At 43.4% G+C, this 23,911-nt stretch overlaps 1 long non-coding RNA gene across 1 annotated transcript; it reads right to left on the bottom strand.

Moving 5' to 3' along the window:
- Nucleotides 1–1,382: 1,382 nt before the first annotated feature.
- On the bottom strand, nt 1,383–13,993 carry LOC125756518 (uncharacterized). The gene is made up of 4 exons (XR_007414562.1): nt 13,737–13,993; nt 7,004–7,121; nt 4,756–4,955; nt 1,383–1,519 (listed from the first exon to the last, which is right to left on the bottom strand). It is a non-coding gene; the product is annotated as an uncharacterized LOC125756518 (long non-coding RNA).
- Between the last annotated feature and the right edge of the window lie 9,918 nt (nt 13,994–23,911).

Here is a 23,911-nt window from a genome sequence, read left to right as displayed (position 1 = left end):
TGGATCGTTGTGAACTTCGTGACCACATATGAATTGGTGAGCTTTAAAAGGCTAAGTGGTAAAGTGGAACTGCTGAACGTTTGCTTGAAATTCGGGACGTTTTACGGCGCTTGCGGCATAAGCGACCGAACTTCGCCAGAAGTCAGTGTCTTGGTTTCGGAAGCGAAGTTGTGAAGGGCTTGATAGTTCTCTCGTGTGTTCTTTTTGCTTGCGGAAATGGCATAATCTCCTTTAAAAAACATGTGGTCATTTTGAACCAGGATATCGGCACAAGTTTTAACGAAAGGCGTACTGTAAAGGCGTTAGAGTTAGTTTCAGCAACCCCACCCTAAGCAAGTTGCACCGTTGCCCTTTGTCGCGTTTTAGGTATTCGTCATATCGAATTATTCGAAACTTCGAATACTAGCTCTTCGAAAGTCGAATCGAATTATTCGATTCGATTTCGAAACTCGAATATTCGCACACCCCTAGAAAGAACTTAAAGAGCGGCGGTCACTGCCACAGAGTAGCAAATTGGGCGAGTTTGAAAATATTCATGATGGCCAAACGGAGCACCCCTACTGAAACGATCCGTATATGCGGATCCATACATACGGAATTATTGGACTACGGAAAGCCGCATGATGCGGAATCCGCATCTTACGGCAAGCCGTATCGTGCGGAAAGATGCGGACATCCCCAGCTTATGGAAAGTGCCATATCATGCGGAAAGATGCGGACATCCCCAGCTTATGGAAAGTGCCATATCGTGCGGAAATATGCGGACAACAGCAGCTTACGGAAAACCGCATAATGCGAAAATCAGATGGACGTCCTAGATCTCGTGGAAAGCAACATAAGAGGCAATTGGCATTCACGTTGTTTGTAAAGCTGTACTGTGTAGAAATCGTGTGAATATTTCTTTTCAATGTTGCATGAAGGTGAAATATGATTGGTATCTAGACACAGCCTTGATGAGCAAACAGGCTTTTAGAAGAAACAAATGTGTTAAGAAGCTACTGAATTAATATGCTGGACATCATAAGCTGCAGTCATACTGCAATGAAATAATGCAGGGTTTTATGTAATAGAAAAAACACCAGCTAAAACTCTCCCTGCTTAGGACGGCATAAAATTTAGCTTTTGGTAAAATTCAATAAAATTAGTCTTCGCATAAACACAGAATTTACATGCTCTTCAAAACCAGCCCGCTGCAAGGACTAAAACTTGTTTTATATAGCACGTTCTAGCTGTGTCAATTTGCATACCTCAATTGACTGTTCAAATGAGGTGACCTTGCACCATCACTTCACGAGTTGTATCTCACCCATGGAAAGATGGTGCAAAACAATGTGCAACAACAGGACTTTAAAAATGAAAACTTTATAATGAATTAATATTCATGCCGTTTTGAAAGCCTCACACTGGAATCATTTCTTAAGGACTTTAAGCAGGTCCCCCAAATGGCGAACGAGATTCTGGTGGCGCTGTGCCTCCAGGACGTTGCTTGGATGCGCCTTGAGGTGTTCTCCGTAGGCATCTGCATGCATAAATCATAAACACATGATGTCAGACGCACATGTAAGCAGCTTAGTTCACATGCAGAAGAAATAACACACAGAATGATGCTGAAAAAGAAATGCACATACTGCTTTTTATGTATTTGTGTGAATAGAAAAGGAAAAAGCACGAGTGAGCTCCACCGCATGCAAAAAATGTAATGGCATGCTTATTGCATAGAAAATAACTAGGTGCTTCTTACTATTTTGAACATATTTATGTGTAGTAAATCTGGTGAAATCTCATTACGTAAAACCTTGAATTAAATGTCTCCTGTATACTAACAAAAACAAGTATTGCCAGTAAAAGCCCTAAATGAGCATTTAGTAATGTGTACATGTGCATTTACTTCCCTTAAACTTTAGTTTGCAATAATACCATCTTGAACAGCTTTGTAACATGAAATGCTGCAAGTTATGAAGCTGAAAAAGCAGCACACAAGTAGGCAGGTCTGTGCCAGCCAGACCAAAACAGCCCACCAAACAGAAATAGGCATAAGCGAACGGCAAGCTTTAGAATTAATCAATTCGTGTCATAAAAAATTGAATACAACTGCACAATGTGGAGCATTCTCTATCAAAAGCATAATAGCACATCATAAACAAAGGTAATTTATTGGCATACTCAAGACATATAGAAAGTGAATTGCAATTGAGCTGGAAGAGTATGGTAGCATAGGTGATTTCCCCTACACAAAATCAAATTTATTATGTGAACTCTGGCAATTAGAAATCAAAATTATTACACTGTTGGAGACTTGAAAAACCAAAAAGTACTTGCGTTCATGAACACTGACGATATATCCAATAGAAAGATCGACTAGAGAAATATTTAACCACCTATCCACAAATTTCTAACACACCCCTAGAAAATACCTAATCGGCGCTTATGACACAGCAGTGTAATATCATTGTTAGAGAAATGACATGGAATAGCACCCCGCTCGAGTACAATAAGACTAATTTTCAAACTCAATTATGCAGAAAAAAACAAAGCACGAAGCAAAGCAAAGCAACGGACATCTGGCAACCTAACTGCCATCGCAGGACGGGAAGTTCAGAGTGCGCATTACAAGGGAACGATAATAAAATTTGGTTGACAGAATTAGTGCTGCAGTCATAATGCAAGTAAGTGCACCATCTGGTTAACCCTAACCAGCATAGGAAGAAAAATTATAACACTGAATCCTGTGATCCAAGGCCACGAAATGCAGTAAGGACTGTCTGTGGAACGAGAAGAAACATTTCAAATGGCTACAAGAAAAAATTACGTTTAGTTATATTTCCTTTTTGCCAGTATCTTCAACTTTTCAATGTAAACATGTGCCCCAGTCTAAGGTGTATAAAATATTTATGTACAGTTCACACCATTTATAACGCAATCGTTTACAGTGCAGGACCAGTTATAATGCAGTTTTTTTCTGAATTCAGCATACCCTCCCATAAAGCACCACGTATACACGCATGCTTACTGTGCAGTCCCCCCACATGAAACACCGGCTATAAGGCGGCTGCCGCAAAATTCTCAGAGACACGGAGCGAGTGCGCTTCGGATCAGCCTGGGCGAGAAGAACCACAGCGTTATGGAGGATGAGATGCAGCGAATGAACAGGAAACAGTGGAAGAAAAAAAAAAGAAAAACAAGGGGGGCATCATGGTGTGAGGAGGGGAAGTGATTGCCTAGGCAACAGAAAAGCCTTTGCTCCCTTTGCTCTGGCTGCTTGTTGTGTGTGTGCTGCGCTCGGAAGGGCCACCCGTGTCGGCATGAAGTGCACGTAACTGCTGTTTGGCTCTTCGGTTTTCTGTCGGGAAAACAGTCTCATCGTAGAGCGAGATATTGTACGTGCGACCTCTATTCCCCAGCAAGTGATAATGTTTTGAGACACGACAGAGCTTTTGCCTTTGCCACCAGCAGGTGGACTTACAAGCTTGGAAGACTCTTTCAGGATAGTTGGCGTGACTTTCCCGATCGCGGACCGGAACTTCGTTTCACACCTGCTGCCCACTGTTTAGGACAAGAGTGCAACATCTTCTACGCCCGATATCCGTGTTGTTTGGGGCAAACTCCCACACGCTAGGCCTAATGAGCACTAGCTACCTAGTCGTTAGTGTCTGCGGACAATCAAGGTTGCAGTTTGGTGCCGAGTCAATGAAACGTTTTGCAGTTGTTGCATTTAGGAGTGACTTAAATCTTCACCAAAAACTAGGGAGTGCATGTGCAACACTAGATTGGTGGTTCATGGTTGCCACTGTTTTTTGGACATCGCCCCCGGAATTTCAATAGCCTTTCGACGTATACTTTCTGGCCAGTGTGGTACCACAGCGAAGTTCGCATAAATGTGGAGGTCTGAAAGAGTCAGTCAGCGGCTTTCCACTACGGCACTCTTTCTTTTTGTTTTCTTGTTTCCGCGTTCACTATGTCGACACTGCAGGTCCGCAGACATTAACCTTTCAACATTGGCAAATTTATGCCCAAGTTGCATGCCTAGATAGTCGGAATCATGCGGGTGCCTGTTGGTCATGTTTTCCAGATGTACAGCCTTTCACAAATGTTGTTTGTTTACAGGGCAGTACCGCTTATAGTGCAGATATTTGCGACTCTGGCAACTTGTTATAAGCGGTCCATGCTGTACCTGGTTTATTCAATGAATGTGCTGATATGGTTTTTTGGCAAATAATGGCCATTTATGCATCATTTATCTGTAACGAGACCGTTTGACCAGTATGCCACTGCATCTGATTCACTGGATGTGATCAATGGAATATGTAGCATCCATGATGCAACGGATACCCAATTTTTCACCATACGTGCTGACCAACCAAGGTGCTTATGATAACAATGCCAAGCATACATGCAGGGCCTCCCGTGAGTAAAATTTCAGCATTTAATCTATGCTAGGCTCATTTGTGCTCTTACGCCCGGAACAACTCAAGTATAATGCAAAATGTTGGCAGCATAGCGAATTTTCCTGATGCATCTGAACATTTACTGAGGTGACAAAGCTACAGTAGTCTGTGGCGGCAGCCACAACCATTTTGAAACTTCTGAACAGCTGCACCACTTGGGGCCACTAACAGCACTGGTGCAAAAGCCGACACTACCTGGCTAGAGAAATTACCACACTTGTCACCCCTATTCCTCTAGCCACCCCGGCTGAATCTCACCCACTATTCAGCACGTGTGACAGGACAAAAACGAAACCATCCAGGCACTCACACTGTAGAGCATGAAGTTCCTCTGGGGGTGGTCACCTCCTTTCTCCTTGATGAAACAGCAGCATAGTGCACTGGTATGCACTACTGGCGCAGGTTTTCAATGCACCACAGTAGCCTTCCTGTTTGTGTCACAGAGAGCTTGGGGTCCTTAGGTCTCTACTGGAGACCACTGCCGCTTCTGGTTTTCTGCTTAAGATCAACCTGCACAAGGTCGTAGATGAGGTCTTTAGAATTGTAAATTATGATAGCCGAATTTCTACAGCAAATGAAAACACTCCCATTTTCCAGAAGGCACATTGAGGCATCCCTTCTTAAAGTTAAGGCCCTGCATTTGCAACCTCTATTTTAGTTCTTTTGTTTTGAAGCTGCGCTTGTCTTCGAACGTGTTAGTTCACTATGCACTGTATGTAAAAAAAGCTCATCCAGCACAACCACAACCCTAACTGGACAGGCAAGCAACGTTAGCTGAATGTTCTGGACGGCTTCTTTATGAAATGGCTTATGTTGACACTGATGGTGGTACTACACTGAAAAATATGCAAAGATTTATTAATCATTAAAGGGACCGATAACTGGCCAGAACGTGTCATAGATCCTGGCGGAAATATAAAGACCGTGAATTGCAGGGCATGCTTTTCGCAATTTGAGTAGGATTAAATTTTTTAATTGCGTTTAAAGGTAAAAAAACAGTATGTCATGCATCCTAGCAGAAGATGCCTGATGATGTGTATCGAGTCGTTCTGTTTGCTGTACAGTAAAAGTTCGTTAATTTGACTCCCGTTAATTCGGAAAATCGGTTCATTTAGACACGTCATCTGGTCCCTGTAAATATACGCTTCATTCTATGAGACTGGGCGCTCTTCCCCTGGCATGGTGAAGAGGAGCACTCGGCCAGGAAGAGAGACGAGCTGACGAACGAAGCATAGAGAAGGAAAAAGTGAAACCAGAGAGGGCCTGTACTGTATCATCAAACGCGTGTAACTCCACTATTACGGCACAGTTTCAAAAAATTCTCATGGTTATGTGTTCGTTGTAGACTTATGCACAACTGCAAAACCACAACTAAATTTCGACCTCTGGGTGGTTTAGGGCCGTTTAAAGTAGCAAGCTTGAGACATTTGCATTTGTTTGGCACATGATTTGTCACAGTGATATCCGATATGTTAACCTCGTTTCGAATGTACGTCGTGTGCCTTTATTGTATATGTAACCACCAGTAACTGTGGTTACGAAGCAACATGGCACAGCCCATGCAGCCATGACCGCCCACTTCAATCCGAAGTCGTTTGCTGCTTGCCCCCAACCATCAGCCACAAATAAACGGTAAAGTCAGCTATAGCTATGAACCACGTTACGCTGAGAACAAAGCATCAGGTGTGTTTTGTCATTATTGAGATCAGTTGTTGTTTAGTCACATGTGTTAAGCCTTGTCACCAAGAACTTGAGAGTACATTGTGGAAACAATGTAAAATAGTCACAAATACATTGCTGTCGAAGCATGAGGATGCAAATGTAAAGCAAATAGAAGTGCCACTTTAAAAGTGCCACTCTTCACATTTATATTCTAATTACTACAAAACACCCCCTATACTTTCCTTGGCACTGCTGTCTGTTAGTTCCCATTAATATTGTGTCTAACAAAGAAAAACGAGCCCTTAAAAAGTAATCTTCTTTCCTTCATTCATAGCGAGGGTCTCGTTCTGGCAGACATGATGCCTTCAAGTAGTATGCGAGGGATTATTGGTCAGCTGCCTGCTCGTAAATAGATAACGTGCTACGTGACGCCAAAAAGGCAAAAAAAAGAGTGTTCCACACTCGCCGCCATGGCTGCGACTGGCGCTGACTGACACTCTTAAGTTTCAATTCACATATATACCCTATAAAGTGGACGGGGAGATGACCGCCGCCGTAGCCAGTGGTAGAGCATAGGACGCGTTATTCGAAGGTCGCAGGTTCGGTCTGCCGGCGGCAAGTTATCTTTCGTCCACTTTACATTCTTCACATTTTATTCTAATTACTACAAATAACACCCCCTATACTTTCCTTGGCATTGCTGTCTGTTAGTTCCCATTAATATTGTGTCTAACAAAGAAAAACGAGCCCTTAAAAAGTAATCTTCTTTCCTTAAAAATTACAGGCCACACAGTGCACGATGACAACTTGATAAATTCGACGTGAAAGGCACGCGCTTCAAGTCGTGCTGTCATGTTTTCGTTTTCCCTGTTCTGCTACCAGCTTACTTTACTTACCCAGCACATGTGCAGAGATGCCATGAAAACACCAAGCAGCTGATGCAGCATGGATGAATACATCTTCAGGAATTTCCGCCCTTCCTACTGGCAAAGCCACCCTGCAGCCCCCACAGTGCTGCAACCAATTTGTGAGATGAGCATAGTTTACTTAATGTTTTTCAGTCACAGTATACATGCAAGACACAGAAGCATTCTATAGGGAGCTTGCACCAACGGTGGCAATGAGGTAGCACCCATTTTGTTGTCACAGCCAGTTGAGCTGGCAATCGGGGAAGTGCGTGCAGTTGTGGGTTGTAGTAGTTGCATGCAAAGTATGGCAAAGTCACAGTCACAGAAAGATGGTTGCAACGTCTTCAAGATGCCGAAGGTGCGCCTCAGTGAGCACAAGACGAAGGAGCTATCAGAACAGTGCCAGCGTGGATGGCTCTAGCGCATAGGCAACCCTGACAAGCATCACGTTTGTCCTCATTGCTTCTTTAGGGTAGGCAAATGCACACAAAATGTATCAGGTTCTGCTGTGACGACCCAGGATCGTTGTGGCTTCATGTGTAAGGTCCCTTTTTAATGAGGCCTTCACTGTTTCTGCAACTGGGCCACTGTACAGACGAATTAAAACAATGATAAAATTAATATTTACCAGTAGTTCGAGCGTCCTTACAACTTGCTCATGTCATGACCACGACGCTATCGGCCCCAGCTTTTCTCGTAGGCTCGTGTAACTAGCCACTTCTCACAGTGTTGTGGCCTAGAGCCGTTTATGACTTCACTGCTGCTGCATGACAAAGCTCGACAAAACGTAAGGCAAGTAATTCGCAAATGTCCGAGGCGTCAACACGTGGCCACAGGTTTACGTACATGATGCAGTCGGCTGCATGAAGTGTGAACGGGTGAGGATAAATGGCTTTTTTCGTTGTATCGTAAGGATCCTTCCAGAAGGGTGCTGCTGAGTACATATTTGCTGACCTCATGCTCCTTGCTCAAACTAATGTCAAAGATTGCAACCTCAATGTCATCAAGGAGATCACACCAGTATGTACTGTACTTGCGCTTCTTTCCATGAAGCTACCGCACGCGCTCCCAGAAAAGCTTCGCGAAGTCCCTAAAGAGACCGAAACGTTTCAGTAGCTCTGTTTAGTCCACTACACACGAAACAGAGAAACTCCGAAAGCCAAGCATAGTTTACCTACCAGAAGAAAGTGCTGAGGATAGACGTGATGCTTGTTGGGACTGTCCTGTGCGTGAGCCATTTACCACGACACTGCTCAAAATAAATCCTTGTCTTGTCGTGCTCGTTAAAGGAATACTGACACGATTTTGAGACATTGAAAAAGGGACATTTTTTGTTTCTTCCGTATGCAGCGATAACGCTGTCCACACACCAGAGTTGAATATCTATAAAATATTTTAATTTGACTTTGAAGTTTTCGTTGCTGAGCATCTGCAAGCCAGCCCCACTGCAATGGACATTATCCCAACGAGTCAAGACAGTTCCCCTGAGTTAGCGAGTTCTGCATCCTGCATGCAGCCTAAATCATAGAAATCACTGTCAGAGTCACTGGACGACAATTTGCTCATCGTTGCTTACGTGCACAACGAGCAGATGACGGATTTGCCCCTAGTACGTCGCGAGTTTCTGTATCCCCGTGACGTCACACTGCTATGAAACGTCACTGAGAAGCCGCCCCCTCGATATCGAAACCGAATGTGTCTTTTTAAGGTAGCGGTAATTAAAATATATATGATGCATTCCCAGGCACCACAATACTCGCTTTAGGTTTCTCGACACCAGTATTTTTTTAGAGAAACAATACGAAAATTTTTAAAATTCGTGTTAGTATCCTTTAAGGGGTAAGGCAAAATTTAAAAAAAATCACTTTTTTGTTGTTTGCAATTTGGGAAGTGTATCCTTTTCTCCATATTTTGCATATTCGTGCTTTTCTTTGAATGTTTTTTTTTGTAGCTGAGAACCTCATTTTCCGAAAGCAAGTAGTGAGTGAACACGCACCCAAGACAAGCGTCGTGCACTCAGTGCTTACAGTCCATTTTCTGAAATTGTCGGCTAACTTTCTGCATGCCTAATTTTTCAGCAAAGACAATCCGAAGATGCTGTGTGCGTCTTTATTCCCATTCGTGGTTCAGAGCGCGTCTATTCAAACAATTTTAGCTCCTAGCTTCATTACACCTTGTGTCTGTCGTGCCAATCGATAAGTTGAGATGCTGAGGATAGAGAAAGCCTTCAGCGACAGTATATTTCGTGGCAACTAATTCAGTTGTCTTGTAAATGCAAATAAATGCTAGCAACGTACTGAGGTGCCGAACACTGAACCATCACACTCTTCGTCATTGAATCCCAGCCTTTTCAGCGTCCTTCAAGGCAACTCGCGCACAGGGTGACAACGGGTACGCTCTAATGGGCATCAATATTATTTGTGATGCAATTAACAGAACTGCGCATGCAAACTGTGTGGTGCAAGTGTTCAGCTAAACCGAATTGTGTCGCAAAGTCCTTGCTTTGTTTAGGCTTCAGAGTCTTAAAGATTGCGATGATGGATGCTTTTTTTTCATCTAATGATGGCAGTATCACACGTGCCGAAATTCTGAAATCATTAGGACTGAAGCCTGGCCAAAGCACAGTAAATTTGCTGAAAGAAGTTGACCACAATCGACGATAGATTGTGAACAGAGCTGCATGACAGCTCACATAAGAACTGCACAAGGGGAGAAATTCGGCCTTGTTGGTAAAACATTAGGAAAAACTAAATTTAGCGCAAAATGACACAACGACGAGAAGGGAGGACAAAACGTGCGCTAACTTTCAACAAAATGGTTTATTCCAACCGAAGCACAAATATATGCAGTGGTGATGCTCAAACGCTACAGCCAGATGTCATGCGCAGAGAACTTTTTTGACATTCTGATTTTAACAGGAGACGTGCAGAGAAGCGATATTTTCTTATAACCTTTTATACAAGCTATGCGCACCAACCACAAAACTAATGCATGTTCAAAAAATACAATTCTTTTTCTGACAGGGACGGCATGCTTACACAATCGCTACCCAACTTTGCGATTTTGGCGGCCTCTACTATTAGTCTCGTTAGTTCATCACGGTTGGTCAATAACACCTTGGTGTTCCCAAAACCCGGGGCGCACCCACAAGCTCTGCAATGCATCGTGAGCCAGCCATCGTTACCCTTCTTCACAAGGCTGAAGTGCTCTCGTAACCTGTCATTTAGACAGCGCCCCGTCTGTCCGACGTACTGCTTTCCGCAAGAGAGGGGAATCTGATTCACCACCGCCTACCTACAGTCCACGAACTGAGTCCTATGTCTTATCTTGCAAGCAGAGGCGTCTTGCGGTGCTGGACTACTCAGTCTGCAGGTAGAATTAAGCTTAATTCGATTAATTCTATCTGCAGACTGAGTAGTCCAGCACCGCAAAACGCCTCTGCTTGCAAGATAAGACATAGGACTCAGTTCGTGGACTGTAGGTAGGCGGTGGTGAATCAGATTCCCCTCTCTTGCGGAAAGCAGTACGTCGGACAGACGGGCACTGTCTAAATGACAGGTTACGAGAGCACTTCAGCCTTGTGAAGAAGGGTAACGATGGCTGGCTCACGATGCATTGCAGAGCTTGTGGGTGCGCCCCGGGTTTTGGGAACATCAAGATGTTATTGACCAACCGTGATGAACTAACGAGACTAATAGCAGAGGCCGCCAAAATCGCAAAGTTGGGTAGCGATTGTGTAAGCATGCCGTCCCTGTCAGAAAAAGAATTGTATTTTTTAACATGCATTAGTTTTGTGGTTGGTGCGCATAGCTTGTATAAAAGGTTATGATAAGAAAATATCACTTCTCTGCACGTCTCCTGTTAAAATCAGAATGACAAGAAAGTTCTCTGCGCATGACATCTGGCTGTAGTGTTTGAGCATCACCACTGCATATATTTGTGCTTCGGTTGGAATAAACCATTTTGTTGGAAGTTAGCGCACGTGTTGTGTCCTCCCTTCTCGTCCTTGTGTCATTTCGCGCTAAATTTAATTTTCCTAATGTCACATAAAAGCAAGGCAAGCAAGACTACAGGCTCCAAAGGGGAAAAAAAATGACTTTGGCAATGATTACCAAGCTTGTAGGTACTAAATAAAAGTTTAACGTTGTTTGTGGCAAGAGATCCCCTTTCAGTTGTTTTCTTACTTTAACCTTGATTGACTTCAAACTATGTTTTTTATTACTTAGCTACCATTATTTTCCATGTATTTCAAGATAACTAGTTCATTATTTTTCTTTGTATTCAGCCTAAGTGCATACAAATACTGTACCAGAATTGAAATTAGGCACTTACCTGTTTTTGTGTTACAAATTTTGAAAGATGCAAATTAACCCAAAATTTAGGTGCTAGTGGTAAAAAGTTCACTGAAAAAGTGATAACAATCAGATTTTAATGAATCTGGTACAGTTGAAAGAGTGCCAAATTTTGAAGAAAATTATTATTGTATTATGTGGATAACTCTATTAGGTTTTGAAAAAACTGTTCCTCGACATGGTCAAAAATGCATGGTATGTATAGGGTTTACCTTGTGCCCTTCAGTGTGTTGTAGACGCAGCAACCATCTTTCTCCAACTGCAACTTCCTTGTCTTACTTTGGGTGCAACTTCTACAGTAGAGTAGCTATATGCTCGCTACAATACAAGGGGAACATATACCACACAGTGCATCATCACGGCAGAACCTTTGAAGCGGGAGCTGCTGCCGTGTGCACTTTCCCGACTACCACGTCAACTGGCTATGACAACAAAATAGCCACCTATATCCCCCACCGTGTAAGCTTCCTATAGGAACGCCGACATTTTTTAAAGATAGAACTCAAACAATGGTTAATGTTGCCCCCAGTGTGAAGTGTTCCCTAGCAGCAAGCAATGTTGCCACAACATTCACGTAACTTTCTCAATGTGGCGGCGACAACGTGTCAACATTTGGTGCTATTAAGGTTATTGCCAGTGCACTGAGGAATTGAAATCTATTTCAAACACACCTGAATGAGTGGAAAGTAAGCATGCAGCGGTCTTTTGTGAGGTGTTCAATGTAATAGCATAGTTTGCTTTGCTAAAAAGCACGCCTATGCTTAATCTATTTTGATATATGCTTCAACTATTTTGATATGTACGCTTGTGAGGACTACGAGAGAGAACATCGAATACATGTTTAATCAATGATTACCAATATAAATGTGACTTACTGAACAGCAAGGGATACCTTTTCGCTTGAGCAATTGTTATGAACACTATTGCGCTTGCCAACTACATATAGTCCAAAATAGTCGTAAAATAAGCCAGTTGGTATGAATGCATAGTAATGAACAGCGCAAAGTATGAACGACAGACAAAAGGAAGAACAATGCAGGACGAGCACAGACTGTCAACTGAAAAATTTATTGCGCAGAACCTTGCCTAAATAACATTAGCCGCACACCTCGTGCAAATGAGGATCCGGTTAGAAAAACAAGTTACGAAATCAATGAAGCTGTTGATTTTGTAACTTGTTTTTCTAACCGGACTCTCACGTGCACGAGGTGTATGGCTTAATGCTATTTAGGCAAGGCAATAAATATTTCATTTGACAGTTTGTGCTTGTCCCGCATTGTTCTAACTTATGTCTCTCGTTCTTGCTTTATGCTGTTCATTACTATGCATTAAGTCACCCTGAACTTTAAATGCTAACTTCAGTGCTTACACTCGTATTGCTGACCACTGTACTATAGCACAAATTGGGCAAGAAAAGCATAACAAGAAAAGCCTGTTGCTAAAAGTATGCAAACATAGGCGTTCTAGTGCAAACAAGATGCGGACAGAAGGGTGAGACGTAACTGTGTGCTGGTCCTGTCGTTACATGTCAACCTTCTGTCCTTGTCTTGTTTGCGCTAAAACACGCACATGCCTGATGAGCTAGTCAGATGAAAAATTCTCCTGCATCGTACCTATAAATCTTTGCATCAGCAACTCCACAGCACTGTGATAATCACACCACTGCCACACAGCAGCGTAATGTATTCTACTACATGCTGGCAGCACATTAATGTATAAAAAGCGAAACTCTGACAGAATATGAAGTCTCACATTGTGCATGCAAGTTTTCATAACCGTCAGATGTCCAACGTGGATGCTGGCTGGTGCAATATCACTGACACGCGAAGGCGACGTGCATATACACACAAAGATTCTTTTAACACCTCTCCCTACAGAAGGCAAACACACGATTACGTTTAACTAGCTCAAGCCAGCGTTCAAGCGCATAATAAACACTTCACCGTGAATGTAGGCTAATTATTACAATTTAAGTGGTTGGCTAGCTGAATTGAGCCACGTTACAAATTATATAGCCCATGAACGTGAGCAAAATGCTGCCCAGCAGCAAATGGCGCTGCAGGCTTTGATTTATCAACAACAAACGAAGCAAGCGCCACTTGCGTCCTGCTGACTGCAATGCACATGAGAAAAAATCGATCATCACACACATGCATGTTCTCGCAGTTCTCGCGAATTCGCTCCCGTAAGGCCGTGCCGATGCGCCATGGCTACGCTCAGATCAGCGTAGTCGAAGCGAATCGGAAACGCGCACAATGTCGTCGCTCGCAAAGGTGCGTAAGGCTGCCTCTTTACGACGCCACGTCCGAGTGCGGTAACAGAGCCTTGCGCTGAGTAGCATACTTTACATAATAAGCTGTCCCACTTACCTTTAGTTCCTTTCGCACTGGCGTGTAGCAGGTGGCCACGGGCGTCAGCCATGGAGTCATTCGAGCGCCCGCACATTTCGTTGATACCTTGAACGACTCGTACTTCATCGGCACTCCGAGAACAGCGGGAATTGCACGCAATCTTTGCACACCGCACAAACGAGGAACGAAGCTTCCTTACGTAAATTTAACGCTTTTACCTTCAATCTTCTTGTGGACGAGAACACGCGTGAGACGCTCGCAAACAAAGGCAAATAACATCTGCCTTCGGCTATGGATGGATCTAGCTTGAATTGTTGTTCGTGAAAAAGAAAAAGAAAATGTGGCCGTGTGAAATTGTTAGAGAACGCATGTTATTGGGCAAAATAGTTAAAAAATAATGACGTCTTCAAGAAAAAGTTATATGAAAAAAGGTAAATAATTTTCCAGTAGCTTTTTTTTTTTTTTGTTCTAGCAGACGACAGGTTTCTACTGCTTGTACCACGGACGTAGTAGTGCGGCTTTACGATCGATGCTTGCCGCCGAAGCAAAACTCTACAGTAGTTGTATGTACGTCCTCAGTGAATAGCAGGATGACTCCAAAGCAGTAACACTTTTACGTAATGCAGTATGTGATCTTGCAAGGCATGATGTTTCGTTGCGTTGAAGCAAAGTGAAGCAAGTAGAGCACTGCACGGGCCGATTTTTCCGGCCCGGGCCCGGCCCGGCCCGAAAATGCCATGCTCCGGCCCGCCCGAGCCCGGCCCGGTGTTCTTAAATGTGGCCCGTACCCGGCCCGGGCCCGAAAGGTTTGGGCCCGGCCCGGCCCGGCCCGTTTCAGCTAGTTATGCCTTGAGCATAAAGGAGGCACTGTCCAAACTTCGGTTATTGTGAAGATACCTGCCCCACAAAATATATTTTCTAGAGATTGTTTTAGGAACTTATTTCAGTGTCACGACTTTCACTGGTACTGTGTATACTTTCGGTAAATTACGCGCGTAACACTCTTGCGAAATGATTGCAGGCCAATATAAAATATAATTGGAGTCATAGCTGGCTCTTTCATGTACGCACGCAGTGCTAACCACGCCATCTCATTTTTGCATTTCAAAGAACAACTACAAAATATAATACCTGCATAAAGTGGAGAAAAAAAGCACGGCAGACATTTTTAGGTTGAGTCTACATCAACTGCATACGAGCTAGGGCTGTTGAGTAAAAGTAGAAAGTCTCCTGCAAACTTCTCTATTGCACAAGCAATGAAAAAAAAAAACGTGCTCTAGCTGCTTCTGGGAGGATTACACCAGGCTGGGCAGCGTTACATAAATTAAAGCTGTCGTGTTGACTCCTCGGCAGGCAACTGCACCCAATCTACATTACGTTTTCGTGCTCAAAACAACAAGGTTCTTTGTTGTTTTGAGCACGAAAACGTAGTTCTTCCCCGAGTCACCGCCACCGCAGGGCCATAGATCTGTCAAAGCAAGGCACACCCGTTAACGAGCGAGCCACCGTCCTCGTGTCAGACGTGTGTACAGTAACGGTGTGTTGAATAAAGGGTGCTTTAAATAAAACTAATCAGTCTGCGTGTTGGTTATTCCCAGACTCCCGGATTGCTTCTCTAGCCTGATCACTCCAGTTGAGTCACACTCGGGGAAATTGGTGTCTCTATGGTCTGGCGCCTCACCACTAGTAATGGCAAAATCAACAACGGCGTTCGCCCTGTGATAAGAGTCGCTCCGCATATTGCACTCAAAATGCACGAAAAACAGCTCCTGAGATATTAATGACTCACAAGTCGCGTTGGCCAGTCTACGGGCATGCGAGCGTAGCTGCATACTCGAAATGTTTCCCTAGATGCGAACGCGCACATCTTATATACACTAATCTAGGCAGTTTACCGTTGCTTTCCTTACACGGTACCCAAGAACGTCTTTCACTCACTATAATGGCGGAAACTTATATTAGGCGTTTCTTGAAATCTGGTGTAGCATACCGATGGAGCAAAATTGTAGACGTCTTGTACTGTGCAATTTCTGTGCACGCCAATGCACTCCAGATTGTTTAAATTACCCGGAGCCCTCAACGACGGCGTCTCATGTAGCCTGGGTTGCTTCGGGAATTAAACCCCACAAAACAACAAAAACAAAGCCACACAACGTACACACGCAATTATACATATACGTATGTGACCCGGGCCTAATACGGGCCTGGCTCAGGCCCGACCCGAGCCCGAAGATCATGGGCCCGAGCCCGGCCCGGGCCCGATCCAACAACCCCTTACCCGGCCCGGCCCGCGGGCCGGGCCGGGCCCGGGCTTTCGGGCAGGCCCGGGCCCGTGCAGTGCTCTAGAAGCAAGCCGGCGTGATCAGCTGATGTCGCCGCTACGCGCGGCACTGCCGTGTGCTTCATTCATTTCCCGCGCTGAATTCGTGATCGAGCGAAACAGCCACGGAGGGGAACACAGCTAGACGCACGGGTTAACGACGTATCACTCCAGTTTCGCGCAATGGCCGACTATTAATCGCAAGAGAGCCTCGGGGAACAAGCTTCAACTGCTTGTGTAAATTACACTTGTGTGTAAGCATCCGTGTTTTCATACGCGAGCGATCGGCAACCTATAGTGAAAAGATACGAGAAAAGTGTGAGGCGTAGATACGGTCCCAAATATATGCTAATAAGTATGATCTCATATTGTACCTACTATGCACTCTCAGATAGCGCGTAAGCACTTTCATCTATTAAATTAGGAAGATGTCATGACCAGTGTGCGGGTGGCGTAGCAGGCTGGAGTAGCAGGCTCACGCGTAGAGATCACGACTTGTTTGCGTGGGTTCGAGTCCTATTCTTTTTATTTACATTTGGGAGCTGAAACTTAAAAATAAAACAAAAAACATTAGGTTAGAATATGTGTGTGGCACTGTGTTTGCTTGCACGCCGGTTATTTTTCTCTTTTTTGGCATTATCCACTTGACGATATTGCAAAACAAGGACCGCAAAAAGGGACCGAGCTAAACAAAAAACTAGGGGTACAAAGTAAAGTGATAGAAAGTGTACCTCGCTAGCAAGTGAGAAGATGATGCACTCGGGGCCCCGCGATTATTCTATCGCGCTCCACTCTTTAAGGTGAACCTCGAGCATCCTCACTTTATTGCACTCTCTGTGTTGCGCATGTGTCTCCACCATAGGTCAGCAAAAAATGTGGAACTCACTCAGACTCACTCACGAAATGTATCTTGCCCTTAGGGTTCACTCGGACTCAGACTCACCAAACTTTTCCTCAACTGGACTCACTCGGACTCAGACTCACTATAATTTTTCTCAACCGGACTCACTCGGACTCAGACTCACCGAATTATAATTCCCTCGAACTCACTCAGACTCAGACTCATGGCTCGATCTGAGTCTGAGTGAGTCTGAGTGAGTTCGACTCATGAGTCCGTTCGCCTATAATTAGCTTTTTCTACCGTAGTGTCAAAGCTCTTTAACAAGGATATCTCGCAAAATCGGTGCTCTACTTTGCACATTTTCATCTCGCACCTTGAAGTACGAGTTATCAGTTTGCAATTTAGTAAGGACATTTTTATTAAAAGAGATGACTCACACGAGATATTTTTATCAATACCTTCCCGTGAAATAATCTGCGGGGGGAGGTCAAGGCACCTCCTCCTCCTCTCCCTGCACAACTCACGCCTCTGATCTATAGATATCAAGCCGACGTATCAACGGTAGCGCGTGCAAGTATGTGTGAGTAGACGTGAGTATAAACGTGAGCCAACATAAATGAAGTTGATAGTAATGCTGAAGTTGAGGTGATAGGACCATAGGTCGGCAAAAAATCTGGAGCTCACTCAGACTCACTCATGAAATATAGCTTGCGCTTAGGGCTCACTCGGACTCAGACTCACAAAAATTTTCCTCGACCGGACTCACTCGGACTCAGACTCACTATAATTTTTCTCAACCGGACTCACTCGGACTCAGACTCACAAAGACATTACCCACTCGGACTCACTCGGACTCAGACTCGCGTCTCGATCTGAGTCTGAGTGAGTCGACTCATGAGGAGTTTGCCGACCTATGGTCTCCACGCAGCCATGATCTAAATTCTAAAGCCCTTGTTGCGTCTCCAAACTTATTAAAACAGGCGCTTAAATTTTATCATATAACATGCCATTGCAAGCATAATCTGCACTTCGGGCCGAAACAATGCTATTGCAATTTCTCAAAACAACCCAGTTCTGTACGTGAGTATCCGTGCATCAATGATGGACACTGTTATGTGTCCATGCACATCAGTTGGGCTTTTTCTGACCAGTGACCCCCCCCCCCCCTTCCACTGTTGGGCAACAAATCAGTTCAGCCTGGTTAACCTCCCTGCCTTTCTTTCATCTTTTTCCTCTTTTTTTTTTCCGCTTCATTTCATCTCCCTTGTTGTTGAAAGAGGTATTAAACATATGTGTCAAGACTCATTGTGTATTAGAAAGTAGAGCACAGGCAAATATGCTTCATTCGTCTGTACTTAAAATTGGCCACTTGATAACTTGCATGAAAAGTATAACCAAGCACCTCGACATGTGGTTTGGGCTCTTCAACAGGGAGCTTCTGTATGACGATGCATATGTGTTATTGATCACCTGTGATTTGAACAACGTCCACACTTGCTCGCACATACAACATGTGAATATGAGTCACTTGTTCAGCCACATAACCTAATGATAAAGTATTACAGTAGTAAGATCAGAAGTGCAAGATTGTCACTTTTGGTGATAGCTTTCTCTTGAACAGATGTAAGTACATCAATACTACCTCTATGGCTGAACTACGTAAACAGATCTGTGCACTAAGACTCTTTGTACACTAGATGGGAGAGAGTGAAGCTCTTTACCAAAAACATATAAAGTTTTCATACGCATGACACTGTGCACAAGCGTGGTACGTCGTGGAAGAAAACGTATTTCACCAAATCCAGTCTCAGAGAAGTTTAAATGGCATCATATACAGGACACACAGGTAGCACTACTAGTCTTTAAACCACATACACTTGCTACCTCAAATTGGGATCCCTGAGATACATTTATTATGATCCTTTAGGCAGAAGTTAAGTGCGTGCAAGTGACATATTAAGGTGACTCTGAGTATGCTCTCATGACGTATATAATGCAGGAAGTAGTGCCTAATACTGCTTAAGGCAAAGTGCTTGTTCAATGTGAATCTTTTCAATTATCAAAAGCCTACAGGTCACTGGGCCTTCTTTGGTTGAAGTCTTTGTTGCTTTAATACTGAGAATACCAGAAGTTCAATAACGCACACCTATGACAAATGAAGAACAGTGTTCATGAAGTCATTTTATGACAATATGAACGTGTCTTTGTTGCCAGTGCGAATGTGCTACTACAAAGGTTAAACGAATAATTTCATGCTGTGCTTACCTGCACCTAAATAACTCATTCACTTACTTTAGGCCATCCTACTACAGCCCACCTTGTAAAGTTTCTGGGTAGCCAAACCATGAATATATACAAATATTTTTCTCAATACTAAACTTCTGTCGAACTTAATCACTTACAACCATCTTTGTGTATATAGGCCTCTTACCTACAGTAGATATGACGACTACGGCTTGGCATACTACTCACTTGTGAGTACACACACTCATTTGAAAGCATGACTGTGAGTACGAGTGAGTGATGAGGGCATGAGCAAACCTGAGTATGAACGTGAGTAAGTACACATCAGAGTGAGTTGGCGTGAGTATGAATGTGAGTGAGTAGGTGTCGAGTACGAACGTGAGTCCTCATAGGTGCATCAATGATGAACACTGTTATGTGTGCGTACACATCCCTTGTGCTTTCATGAGTAATTCTTTTTCTGACCACCTTCCCTCCCACCGTAGGGCAGCAAGTCAGTTCAACCTGGTTAACCTGCCTGCCTTTAATTCTTTCGTCTTTTATCTTTTTATTTTCTGTTTCATTTTATGTACCCTTGTAGTATGAATAGGTATTAATCACGTGCATCAACACCCAGGGTCTATAGGAAAGTAGAGCAGAGAGGCAAATTTGCTTCATGTCTGTATTTTACAGTTGGCTAGTTGATAACTTGCATGAAAACTGATAACCAAGCAGCTCGACATGTGGTTTGGGATCTTCGACAGTGAGCATCAGTATCACGATGCGTATGTGTTATTGATCACTTGAGATTTGAACAGCATTCTTACTTATTAGCACATACGACAACATGTAAAAAAAGATCAGGCACTTATTCAGCTGTATAACCAGCTGATGACAAAGGTATTACAGTATTAGGATCAGAAGTGCAACATTGTCACTCTTAATGAGAGCAGTGAGCTTTCTCTTCTACAGATTTGAGTACATCAACACTTCCTTTATGGCTGAACTATGTAAACACATGTGTGCTCTTAAACCCTTTTGAGCAACTAAATGGTTGAGAGTGAAGCTTTTAAACAAAAACTGCATACATTTGTTTCATGATGAAGTATTCATATGTACAACACTGTGCGTATGCATATCACAATATGTAAGAAAACGTGTTTAATTAAGACCAGTGTCTCAGAGAAGTTAAAATTGCATCATATAAAGAGGACACGCAGGTAGCACCACTAGTTTACGAACGATTTACACGTGTATACCTTAAATCATGATCTCTGATATATCATATATTTAATGTGGGCTTTTAGGCAGAACTTAGGTGTGCAAGCAATAATAAGGTGACTCTGAGTGTGTTCTTATGACGTACACATAGATATAAAATGAAGGAAGTACTGCCTAATACTACTTCAGAGAATGGGCTTGTTCAATGTGAATCTTTCCAAACAGCAACGCCTACAGGCCACTGGGTCTTCTTTGATTGAAGTCATTGTTGGTTTAATACTGAGAATACAAGAAGTTCAATAACACACAATTATGACAAAAGAAAAAGTTTTTGTGGAGTCATTTTATGGCAAAGAGAATGTGTCTTTGTTGCCAGTGCTCATGTGCTACTACAATGGGTTAAACTAGTAATTTCACGCTGTGCTTAACCTAACCGCAGCTAAAGAACTTCATTGACTTACTTTAAGACATGTTACTTTCAGCCCACCTTGTACAGCTTCTGGGTAACCAATCCATGAACATAGACAAATATTTTTATGAATACAAAACTCACTTTTGTTGAACTGAATCATTTGCAACCATCAATGCGTATACAGGTCTTTTACCTAGAGAAGATGTGAAAATCAGCTCGGCATACTCACTCATAAGCATAGGTCGGCAAACTCACTAATGAGTCGACTCAGACTCAGATCGAGCCGTGAGTCTGAGTCTGAGTGAGTCAGGTTGAGTAATATTTTAGTGAATCTGAGACCGAGTGAGTCCGGTTGAGAAAATTTTCAGGGAGTCTGAGTCCGAGTGAGTCTGGTTTAGAAAAATTTTGGTGAGTCTGAGTTCTAGTGAGCACTAAAGGCAAAATATGCTTGGTGAGTGAGCCTGAGTGAACTCCACATTTTTTGCCGACCTATGCTCATGAGTACACACTCACAGTCATTTGAAAGGCATGAGTGTGATTACGAGTGAGTGACAAGGGGCGTAAGCAAACCTGAGTATGAGCCTGAGTGGTTACTCATGGTATGAGTCGGTGTGCAGTATGGACGTGAGTGAGTATCAATGAGTGTGGTTCGGTGTGAGTATAAACATGAGTGAGTACTCGTGAGTGTGAGTATGAACCAGTGATGAGGGATGCGAGATGTGTGTATGAACATGAGTGAATATTTATCGGTGTGAGTAGGCATGAGTGTGAGTATGAGTGAGTGTTGAGGGGTGGGAGTAGGCATGAGAATGAACATGAGTTAATATTCATCAATAAGAGTAGGCATGAGTGAGTGTTGACGGGTGGGATTAGACGTGAGTATTAACGTGAGTGAATAGACATCGGTGTGAGTAGGTGTGAGTAAGAGTCTTCGAGAGGTGTGAGTAGACACCATGTGAATACTCATTGGTGTGAGTAGCCGTGAGTCTGAGTATGGGTGAGTGTTGAGGGGTGTGAGTTGACGTAAGTATGAACATCATACCGTACAGACGACTATGAACATGAGTGAATACTCGTGTTGGGTATATTTTTGGGTTGGTATGTCTATTTGTGTTTTTATACTTTTGCATATATATATTCTTATTCCTGCATTAATTACTGTGCCTTGTTTGTTTATTCAAGCCTGCATATCTTTATTTTTTAATCGCCTTAATATGATCTTTTAATATTGCAGTATTCAGAAACAAATAAATAAATATTCTGCATATTTGATAGAGAAGCTTATGCGCTAAAAATATTTTCACTTCTGCCGTACAAATGTTTTCCGCACATGCGTATCACACGAATGGTTCCACTCAATTTCACCAGTGCGCCCATGCATCCTCCTTATCATAGGCGTGCGCACAAGGGGGGGGGGCGCCCCCCCCCCTATTCACCTAAGAGGGGGGGCGCAAAGTCAGTTCCACACATTGACATAATAGGGAAGGAGGCACTGCGACTCGGGGGGGGGGGGGCGCAATGTCAGCCCCCCCCCCCGAGGAAGCGCTGGCATAATTGGGAGGGGGGCGCCGGCCATGTTCATTTGTGCTCTGGTGTCGTTTTTGCCTGTATCGCGGGTGTTGATCGTCCGATTGCTCATGTTGTGGTGATTGAGGCGGTGGCTACACGAAATTGCTGCAGCTGTCTCATTTCTGCAGCCAGCTCAGTTGTTGGCCACGTTGCTTTTCAACTGGCTCTTGGCTTGACCTCGTTCGTGTCGTGCAGCTGTGGCAAGTTGTGTAAAATGGCTGCGTTTATATTCTAGGAGCACCTTTTAGTGATAAAAAATTATTTTTGGTACTACGTGCATGTCAAGCATGTTTTCATAGATTTTTATTGCTCCCAAAGTCACGGCTCAGGAGGGCTAAGGTCATGGTCATCATTTTAAAATGACATTTGTTTTCGCCAATATTAATGAGAACTAACAGTTCTTATCAATATTGACGTGTTCTCATTGAGTGTTAGTTCTCAATAATATTGTGCCTAACAAAGAAAACGGGCCCTTAAATTTATGCTTGTTTCCTTCATTTCATCGTGTGACAGCACACAGGTAAAATGACATTAACTTAATGTCATTCGCTGTAAATGATATTAGATTTGCCGTGTGACAGGGGTATTGCACACAGTCATCTGCAGAAGTTGTATCCATTCTCGAATAGCACAAATAGCGCACATTGACACAGGCGAGTGAGATGATACAGGCACTCGCCTGTGTCCTTGTGTCTTATTTGCGCTATTCCACAATGCATTCGTACCAACTATAGCTCGGATTTCCTTACCAGTGAAAATGTATCTACACAATTAAGTTATACATTTTCCGCATAGGCCACAATCCACACGCTTTCCATACACTTATGACGATTTTCCGTATGCACCTTACAAACTCCGTACGTTTCCATAACACCTTAGGTTTCCACATCTTCCTTATGAAAGTTTCCGTACACTCCATAAAGTTTCCTTATCCTTCCATATTTTCCATAAGGAACATTCCATACACTCCGTAAAATTTCCTTATCCTTCCATATTTTCCATAAGGACCTCTCCATATACTCCGTAAAATTTCCTTATCCTTCCATATTTTCCATAATGAACTTTCCGTATATACCATACAACTTCCGTATGCTTCCATAAAATTCCATATTTTTTCCGTATCTCTCATAAGGAAACTGTATGGAGTCCATATTTTTTCCATACGATTTTATACGGAACGTTTCAGTAGGGACCCATTGCTGTTCTGTGTACCTGCTTGTAAAAGCAACCCTCGAATGTGAAGTACGTGTTGTCAAGGCAAAATGTCAAGAGGCGCCGCAAATCCTGGACTTCAATAGGTGTAGGCTCGGGCAATGTTGCATCAGCTTCGAGGGCTGAGACACATGCGTCATCTGCTAAGCCCGTAGGTGTGCTAGTGAATAAAGACTGGATGTCAAAAGACACCAGGATATCGCCATCCTCGAGGTCGATGTCGTGCACCTTGTCTATGAAGTCACCGGAATGTCGGACGTACGTGTTGCTTCTGCTGACAAGTGGTCGCAGCACCCGATGCAGGTACTTGGACAGCTTGTGAAGGGGTGAGCGAGTGTAATCTATGATGGGGCGCATTGGAACCTCGGGCTTATGAATCTTGGGCAATCCATACC

The sequence above is a fragment of the Rhipicephalus sanguineus genome, unplaced genomic scaffold (genome assembly GCF_013339695.2).
Source record: "Rhipicephalus sanguineus isolate Rsan-2018 unplaced genomic scaffold, BIME_Rsan_1.4 Seq1129, whole genome shotgun sequence".
Taxonomy (NCBI): domain Eukaryota; kingdom Metazoa; phylum Arthropoda; class Arachnida; order Ixodida; family Ixodidae; genus Rhipicephalus; species Rhipicephalus sanguineus.
The sequence above is the reverse complement of the archived record's forward strand: the minus strand, read 5'-3'. Positions and strand labels throughout refer to the sequence as shown.